This window comes from Mus caroli, chromosome 16 (genome assembly GCF_900094665.2).
Source record: "Mus caroli chromosome 16, CAROLI_EIJ_v1.1, whole genome shotgun sequence".
In the NCBI taxonomy this organism is placed as follows: Eukaryota; Metazoa; Chordata; class Mammalia; order Rodentia; family Muridae; genus Mus; species Mus caroli.
In genome coordinates, this window is record NC_034585.1 from 29,065,900 (window position 1) to 29,073,737 (window position 7,838).

General features: G+C 44.1%; 1 protein-coding gene and 1 non-coding gene across 4 annotated transcripts in view; one reads left to right on the plus strand and one right to left on the minus strand.

The window, feature by feature from the left end:
- Pak2 (p21 (RAC1) activated kinase 2) overlaps positions 1-7,838 on the minus strand; it is a 64,491-nt gene that overhangs the window by 49,422 nt on the left and 7,231 nt on the right. The window lies entirely within an intron of this gene.
- On the plus strand, positions 79-210 carry LOC115029642. The gene has a single exon (XR_003835207.1). It is a non-coding gene; the product is annotated as a small nucleolar RNA SNORA17 (small nucleolar RNA).

Sequence of the window (7,838 nt, forward strand, 5' to 3'; positions counted from 1 at the left end):
GACAGCCAGGGCTACACAGAGAAACCCTGTCTCGAAAAACCAAAAAAAAAAAAGAAAAAGAAAAGAAAAAGTCCTAACTCTGCCCCTAGAGGTGTGCAGGTGTGACTGCTGTGTGGATGTGCATTTGTAGGTAGGTGGCAGAGAGGAGAGGCTGTGTCTACTCTCAGTGTTCTGACCTATAATCATCTGAATCATTAGTAGCCTAACATTTCCTGAAAAAACTGAGCCTGAGATGACCATCCTGTGCCAGGGGGACATGGACAGGGAGCTTGCCTGAGATGACCTCTAATCCAGTGCTGGGCAGGCCGTGGGAGGCCAGGCCATATCCAAGATAATCCCTGTTTGCTACCAGTACATGAGCAGGGCATAGCACTTCTGAGATAAACCCAGACACTCAGAGACCCCAAGCACCACCAAAAGGAGCAAGTAGGTTGGTGGAGAAATGAAGAGAAAGAGAAACAGAAGGATGTGGGCACAAAGGAGAGAGGCAGAACTGGAGACTGGAGGGGAATGAGGAACAGCCTGCCATTGAGTAGCTGGTGAGAGCATAGTGGGGGCCTGGCCTATGCTGTCACTAGGGGCCATGCCTGGGTGCATGGCCCTGCAGCAGCAGAAGTCTGTTCCCACCAAAAGCCAGGCTGATGTCCCTGCTCTGGGTTGCTGCTTGAGGACATGCTGATGTCTGAAGGCTGGGCAGAATTGGCCCCACCCCTCATCTGGGTATCATGGGAGAGTTGGCTCTAGGGGCATGAGAACAGAAGAGGTGACCCTGTCTCTAGCCAGCTGTAGTACTAGGGAGAGCAGGCTCTGAACATTTTAGGAGTTGGAGGTGGGCTGACTCAGGATATGAGCATGGGAGAACTGGCCTGGCCACTGGTCTCCCATGTGATGGCATGGACAAGGGAGATACCCTCCTACCATCTCACCCCTTACCACCTGCAGCAGGTGGGAGACCTGACCCTGGTATCATCAGAGCAGGCCCTGCCCTCAAGTCTGATGTGTTTAGGAGGAACAAAGGCAAGCTGGCCAGAGGGCATGAGTGTAGAAGAACTAGCTCCACCACTTGTCTGCAGTGTGGTGACATGGGCAAGGGAGAGATGACCCCCCCCACACCCCTTGCCACCTAAGGTTGCTTGTTAGAAGAAGTCATCAGAGCAGGAGAGCTGTCCCTGTCCTCCACCTACTGCAGCACTGAGAAGAGCACTCGAGAGGTGCAGTCCCTGCACCTTGCCTGAGTAGCACAGTAGAGCTGGGCCTGGATGTGGAGATTATAGGTGAACTGGCCCTGAGGGTAGGAGAGCAGGAGAACCAGTCCTACTGCTTGTCTGCTTGGTGGTGGTGCAGATGAGGGAGAGATGCCTCTCTTCCCCTCCATCATCCCTTGCATCATATGGCAAAAGGGAGAACTGGCCATTGCCCTTATGGACTGTAACATTCATGAATGGGCCCTGTACCTCACCTGGGCAGCAGGGTAGAGTTGGTTCTGGTTGGGGGAGGGGATGCGCTAGTGAGCCTGCCTGCAGGGGAGCAGACCCAGATCCAGTGCTTTGAATTGGCCCACCCCAACATCTGCCCCATTGAATAACTGCTGGAATATATGAAGGGGCCGACCCTACAGACCCAAAACTACAGGATCTCCATGATACAGGACAACAAACAACAGGATATCCTTGAGGACTCCTCTCTGAAGAGTCTCAGTGAGACTCTAGTATTGATGGACTAGCAGAAGCTGAAGGCCTTGCACCAGACCAATGAATCACTGCAAAAAGCCACTTTGCAGGAAAAGAAATATGGATAAAAGGGTATACTATAGGACACACACTGTAGCTTCCACACATAGTTTTCTCTGTTGAGGGGGAGGCTGCAAGGACAGAGGGTGGGCTCAAGGAGAGGGAGAGAGGAGCGGACTGGGGTGCACAATGTGAATGAGATTCACAAAGAACCAATAAAAAGCTTCTGAACGTTCTAAAAGTGACTTGAATGATGGGGTATCACTGGAACAACCACACAGCTTTGGAAAGTGACAGTGCCACTTACAGATTCTGCTATGTTCTGGAAAAGAGTCATTTTTATGATTGTGTCTTTCTGTATTTTATTTCATCTTTCTTTTTTCTTTAAGACATGGTCTCACCATGTAACTCTGGCCGATGTGAAGCTCACTACACAGACCAGGCTGTCCTCAAACTCACAGATATCCACCTGCCTCTGCTTCCCGAGTGCTGGGATTAAAGTTGTGCACCAACACCACATCAGGCTGCTGTCATAGTTCGCTGTACAAAGTGTTGTGTGTCCCATTTATCTAAATTTATTCTTCTAGTAATTAGTGACAAAAATCATTAAAGTAAAAATATGGGGGCTGGCGAGATGGCTCAGTGGGTAAGAGCACTGACTTGCTCTTCTGAAGGTCATGAGTTCAAATCCCAGCAACCACATGGTGGCTCACAGCCACTCATAACGAGATCTGATGCCCTCTGCTGGTGCGTCTGAAGTCAGCTACACTGTACTTATATATAATAATAAATAAAATCTTTAAAAAAAAAAAAATATGGGACTGGAGAGATGGCCCAGAGATTAAGAGCACGGGCTTCTCTTCCAGAGGTCCTGAGTTCAATTCCCAGCAAACACATGATGGCTCACAACCATCTGTAATGGGATATGATGCCCTATTCTGGTGTGTTTGAAGAGAGCTACAGTGTACTCATGTAACAAAATAAAAAACAAAACAAAAAAAAAAGGTAAAAATACTTAGTCTTTTTTTCTATTTTTAAGAAATTCACATTTTAGAAGATGATTTTTAAAATCATTTGAGTTTTCATACCTTGCTCTAATTTCCAATTCACAAATTCTCTATACCTTTGAAAATAGATTTCTCAATTCACTCTAGCCTATCACTTATTCACTGCTACCAGGTATCCTCACATCCATTCTTTCCTCTCAGAATCTCCCTCACAGGGCAGGCAGTAACTTTAGAAATATCACATGCTTTTGGTTCCCTTTATAAAAGCCTTTCAAGGGGTTTGGGATGAAGTCCAATGACACCGTCTGTCCCGGCTTCTCCTCTGTCCAAGGCATGTCCTTTTAGTGTCTCCCTAAGCTTTACGTACATCCATTCTTTAGTTTTTCTACCTAAACATTTACTTGTGACCTTCCTGAAAAGGCTTTCTGCTTAGTGATTAACCACTGCCCCTCTAGAACCAAGGGGGGAGTCCCTGGGTCATAGGACTTTTCAGTGTTAGAGTCAGAGGCCTCAGGCAAACTCGGAGGAGCTGATCGCCTTACTCTACCCCAATGCTATCCAGTAAGTACTCATCCTAAGCTGTGGCCTAACTGCCACACTCCCCAGGAAACTACCAACCTCAGCCACGGCATTAATTTTCTTCTAACTTAATACTACAGTGAATGTATATTTCTTCTCTTATTACTTATGAGTCCCACAAGCACAGGCCCAGTGAGTCATCTGATTAACTAAGCAGACTGTTCACTCAGACTCAGGCCTTCAGCCCCTGCAGGTAATGAATAGTGTCTGCTGGGCAGGCCAGATGGCTCAGCGCGTGACAGCACCTGTTTACCAAGCCTGACAACCCAAGTTCAACTCCCAAGACCCACATGGTAGGAGAGCACTGTGGATTGTGTGCTTAAGCATACAAGAACAGACACACACACACACAGTAAAACAAAAAAATTAATTACCTATAAAGTGAATATGTATGAAAGGATTTTTATGTTCAATAGTATTAGAGTTGAATAAAGGGCTTTTTTGTTCTTTAGGATGAAGAAGACCCAAATATTAAGACATATCACTATTATTTAAGGTAATATTCTAGAAAACCAAGACAGGGCTGGTGAGATGGCTCAGTGGGTAAGAGCACCCGACTGCTCTTCCGAAGGTCTAGAGTTCAAATCCCAGCAACACATGGTGGCTCACAACCACCCGAAATGAGATCTGACGCCCTCTTCTGGTGTGTCTGAGGACAGCTACAGTGTACTTACATATAATAAATAAATAAATAAATAAAAAACCAAGACAATAAGAAATGTCATTATCTTGATCTTAACAACTAATCAAACTGACAGATCAGAAGCCTCACGCTTTCACCACTTCATGTTCAAGACAAAACCCAGGATCTTAATGCTCTGGCTTTGCTTGGATGTTACCTTACTCATCCAAGTTGCAAGCAGCAGAAGGTGGGACTTAAGCAAGAAGAACAAGTATGATCTAGCTCATGAGACAGTAAGGTCAGAAGGCACATGGTGGTGGCAGGGGCAGAAATAAGGCTACATCTGCATGCAGCTCCTGGGCAATAGGAAGCAACACCTTCAAGTTTGTGAGGAGTTAGTTTTAATAGTCTTTTATACTGACAATAAAAGCAATATAAGGTCATTCATCTTAAAAACCTCACACACTACAATACGGTCTTACAGACCACACCCATATTCTGGGGCAAGTCTTCCTGATCACCCCTTCTCTTAACCCTCTCTGAGGCCTATTTAAGCTGTCTAAAAATAACCCTTCATTATCCTACTTTCCAGAAATAACCCTTCTAATATTTTCACACTAGAGTTAAATGACACTACTTAAGGATAAAGATTCTTGATTGATTGATTCATTCATTCATTCTTTCATTCAAATATTTACTTAATCTGGGCACTGTGTCTTTAATAATCAGCACTTGGGAGGCAGAAGCAGGTGGGCCTTACTGAGTTCAAGGTCAGTCCCTGGTTTATAAGCTTTATAAGCGTTCCAGACTAGACAGAGTTACATGGTGAGATTGTATGAAAAACAACAAAACACTAATGTATTTATTTTGTGCACAAGTTTGCTCAATATTAGGGTGAAGATTTAGTCCTGGTTTTGAGCACAGACCATGGCAAGGCTAACCGGAGCCAGTGAACACGGTGGAGAAAAGGCTCCTGATGGTACACACATTAGCCAGAAGTCACACCTGGCTTTTAAAAATTAAGGAATGTTCCAGGTATGCAAAGGAGACAGCAAGTGTAGATAAATTCTGCAATCCACACTGTGAATACCATTTTTTCTCCTTGGCCTCCATCCAAGCTTCATCCTCTCAGAATAAAACATGACCAACAATGAAGTTAAGTGAGAACACATAAGTAACAAAGATTACTAAAAACTAAAAAATGAACAAACACTTTGAAATCTAGCTTTCCTTAAGTTTGGTCAAACTCTAAATGGCAATTCAAATATAGGAAAGGAAAAAAACCCAACACACACAAACAGAGGGTGGAAGAGGCAGTAAACACCTAAGCACAGCTTCATGCAATAGCAAAGAGGAGTAAATTGGGACAACACGGCCTCTCCAGAAGCAAGCTAGTTTACCAGACTCGCCCTACTGACAAGCTGTGAGTGTTAGTGTTGTGTCTCTGTCCTGTCTCTGTCTCTCTCTCTGACACACACACATACACAAACCAAACACGGCAGGGATTGTAGCGCAGTGGTCAGAATGTGCTGCGCATATGCCGTCTTAGGTTGGGTAAGGGGAGCAACCTAGTAAATACAATCATCAAATCTGGAAAGTCACATGTTTTAGAGAAAAAAACGATTGTTTAAAGATTTAGTTTATTTTATTTTAATGTATATGTATGTCACTGTATGAGTGAACAACATGTAGATGAAGTGCCCATTGAGTCCAGAAGACGGTGTTAAATCTGGATGAGGGTTTTGGGACCCAAACTTTAGGTCTTCTGAAAGAGCAACAAGCACTCTTTTAAGACTGCTCTTCCAGCCAGGCAGTGGTGGCGCACGCCTTTAATCCCAGCACTTGGGGGGGCGGGGGGGCAGAGGCAGGCAGATTTCTGAGTTCAAGGCCAGTCTGGTCTACAAAGTGAGTTCCAGAATAGCCAGGGATACACAGAGAAACCCTGTCTCGGAAAAAAAAAAGGGGGGGGGGTGTAAATAAATAATAAAAAGACTGCTCTTCCAGAGGACCAGGGTTCAAGTCCCAGAATCCACATAGCAGCTCACAACTACCTGGAACTCCAAGATCTAACCCCTCACACAGACTGTTACATGCAGGCAAAACACCAATGTGCATAAAGTAAAAATAAATAAGCTGTTAAGAAGGTAACTTCATAGAACATGGGTTCAATAAAATTTAAAATTATCTTTTACAACCTATTTTTTAAACACCCATTTCAGAATAAAACAAAAACCATAGAAGGTTATTCTTGAGAGTATGTAACCAAGGCCAGGTGCCAACTCTCTATCCTTCTGCCTCAGCCTCCCCAGTGCTGGGGTTACAGACGTGTGTGGTTACAGACGTGTGTGCTATCCAGACTACATGCAACTTAAAAGAGAGAACAAAACCAAAATGCAAGAAAGACAAAGCTTAATAATATATTGAGTGAAAAGGAACAGAGAAGTTTTTAAAACACAATCCAAGACAGAACAGAGCAAAATAGCACATATCTATAATGCTAGCTATCCCAGCACTAGGAGGGTGGCGAGACCAGGTCAGTAGGATCAAAAGTTCAAACTCATCCTCAGCTACATAGGGAGTTCTAGGTCAGCTTGGGCTACATGAGACTCCTCAAGAAGAAACTATGTGGACCACCAAACAGACAGCATACACCAGCTGATATGAGATCCCTAACACACATACAGTAGAGGACTTCCAGGTCTGTGTTCCTTCAGAGATGATGCACCTAACCCTCAAGAGACTGGAGGCCCCAGGGAGTTTAGAGGTCAGGTGGGGTGGGGGGCTGGGGCATCCATGTGGTGATGAGGTGGGGTGGGGAGAAGGTGTGGGATGTGGAGCAGTCGGAGGGTGGATAGGGAGGGGCAGGGAATGGAATTTGGAGTGTAAAAAATGAATTACAAATAAAATTAAATTTAAAAAAAGAAAGAAAGAAAATACGTGAGACTGGTGAGGTGGGTAAAAGTGCCTGATGCAAGCCTGACAACTTGAGTTCATCCACAGAATCCACATGGAGAGAACCAGATTCTGCAAGGTGCCCTCTGATGCACTTGTGCCCCCACCAGAAACAAATACCAAAAATAAGCATAGATGCAAAAATATTAAATAAGACAATTATTTTACTAATAACATACTATCTATAAAAAAGATCTCAAAAAATGCAGAACCTACTTGTCACCAAACAATACTACATTATAAAGTCATCAGTTAGGCGAGTGAGGAGACAAGCCACAGACCAGTAGAATGTTCACAAAAAAGTTCCTGATATAAAGACTATACATGAAACACATACAAAGAACCATTACCCAGTGACAGGAAAATGAACAACTCTATTAAGAATGGACAAGGGCTGGTGAGATGGCTCAGTGGGTAAGAGCACCCGACTGCTCTTCCGAAGGTCCAGAGTTCAAATCCCAGCAACCACATGGTGGCTCACAACCATCCGTAACAANATCTGGCGCCCTCTTCTGGAGTGTCTGAAGACAGCTACAGTGTACTTACATATAATAAATAAATCTTTAAAAAAAAAAAAAATAGGCCACTGTAGCTCAACCTATAATCATAGTACTTGAATGGCTCAGAAAAGGGGATGACCATGAGTTCAAGGTTGGCCAGGCTACATACATACTCACTGTCTCAGAAACACCAAACAAAATAATTAAAATCAAGGAAAAAAAAAAATCACACCCTAAACAGAGGCTTACTTCTAAACTTCTTTTTTTTTTTTCCGAGACAGGGTTTCTCTGTGTAGCCCTGGCTGTCCTGGAACTCACTTTGTAGACCAGGCTGGCCTTAAACTCAGAAATCCGCCTGCCTCTGTCTGCTGAGTGCTGAGATTAAAGGTGTGCATCACCATGTCTGGCTACTTCTAACTTCTTATTAAATAAAATAACAAAGGGGAGC